Source organism: Pongo abelii, chromosome Y, assembly GCF_028885655.2.
Source record: "Pongo abelii isolate AG06213 chromosome Y, NHGRI_mPonAbe1-v2.0_pri, whole genome shotgun sequence".
NCBI classification, from domain to species: Eukaryota; Metazoa; Chordata; class Mammalia; order Primates; family Hominidae; genus Pongo; species Pongo abelii.
In genome coordinates this window covers 26,665,731-26,667,698 of record NC_072009.2, presented here as the reverse complement: position 1 = coordinate 26,667,698, position 1,968 = coordinate 26,665,731, and positions in this window count along the sequence as shown.

The window sequence follows — 1,968 nt, the reverse complement described above, 5'->3', positions numbered from 1 at the left end:
GTGGAATGTGATAGAATGGAGAGGAGGGGAATGGAGCAGAATGGAATGGAGTGCAGCGGAATGGAGTGGAGTGGAATGGAATCAAATGGAGTGGAATGGAACAGAGTGGAATGGAATGGAGTGCAATAGACTAGAATTGAGTGTAGTGTAGTGGAGTTTAGTGGAATGGACTGGAATGGAGTGGAATGGAATGGAATTGAGGGGAATGGAATGGAATGGAAAGGAATGGAAAGCAATGGAAAGGAATAGAATTGAATGCAACGGAATTAAAAGAATGCAATGGAATGCAATGGAATAGAATGCAATGGAATGTATAGTTGACATGTAATATGAGCTGAGTTTGTGACACTGCACTCCAGCCAGGGTGACATGGTGATATCCTGTCGTAAGAAGTGAATGGAATGCAATGGAGTGAAATGGAATGGAATGAAATGGAATGGAGCGGAGTGGAAGGGAATGGAGTGGAATGATATAGAATGCAGTGGACTGTAATGGCATGGAGTGGAAAGAAGTAGAGTGGAATGGAGTGGAATGGAATGGACTGGCATAGAATGGAGTGGAATTGAATGCAATGGAGTGGATTGGAAAGGAATGCAAAGGAGTAGAGTGGAGTAGAGTGGTGTGGAGTGGAGTGGAATGGAGCTGAATGTACTTCAATGGAGTACAATGGAATGGAACGGAGTGGAATGGAATGGAATGCTATGAGGTGGATTGGAGTGCAATGTAGTGGAGTGGAATGGAATGGAATAGAATGGAATGGAGTAGAGTGTAATGGAATGCAGTGGCAATAAGTGGAGTGGAATGGAATGCATTGGAGTAGAGTGGAGTGGAATGGAATGGAATGGAGTGGAGTGGAGGGTAGTGGAGTGGAATGGAATTGAGTGAAGTGGAGTGCAGTTGAATGGAATATCGTGGTGTGGAGTGGAGTGGAAGTGAATGGAGTGAATAGGAGTGGAATGGAGTGGAAGGTAACGGAGTGGAATGGAGTCGAATGGAGTGGAATGGAGTAGAGTGGATTAGAGTGGAATGGTGTCGAACGGACTGGAATGGAATGGAATGGAGTGGAATGGAATTGAATCAAATGGAATGGAGTGGAGTGGAGTGGAGTGGAATGAAATGAAATGGAAGGGAGTGGAGAGAAACGCAGTTGATTGGATTGGAGTGGAGTGGAAAGGAATGGAAAGGAGTGGGATGGAGACGTATGGATTGGAGTGGAATGGAGTGGAATGGAATGAAGTGGAAAGGAGTGGAACGGAGTGAAATTGAATTTAGTGGACTGGAGTGGAATGGAGTTAAATGGAATGGAATGGAATGGAGTGGAATGGAATGGAATGGAGTGGAGTGGAATGGAATAGAATGGCATGGAATGGAATAGAATGGGATGGAGTGGAGTGGAGAGGAGTGGAATGGATTGGAGTGAAGTGGAGTGGAATGGAATTGAGTGGAGCGGAGAGGAAAGGAATGGAATGGAGTGGAGTGGAATGGCATGGAATGGAGTGGAATGGAATGGATAGTAGTGGAGTGGAGTGGAGTGGATTGGAGTGTAGTGGAAGGGAATGGAGTGCAGTGTAATGGACTGGAATGGAGCAGAGCAGAATGGAGTGGACTGGACTGGAGTGGAATGGAATGGGATGGCATGGAATGGGAGCTGAGATTTTACCAATGTGCTCTAGGCAGGGTGACTGGGTGTCATACTCTCAAAAGAAAGGAATGGAATGGAACGCAGTGGAATGGAATGGAACAGAGTGGACATTAGTGGAGTGGAATGTGGAGGAATGGAATGAAATGGAACGTAATGGCATGAAATGGAGTGGTGTGGGGTGGAATGGATTATACTGGAATGGGGTGGAAAGGAATGGGATGGAGTGGAATGAAGTGGAGTGCAGTGGAGTGGAACGGAGTTGAATGGGATAGAATTGAGTGGACAGTAGTGGAATGTTTTGGAATGCAATGGAATCCATTGTAATA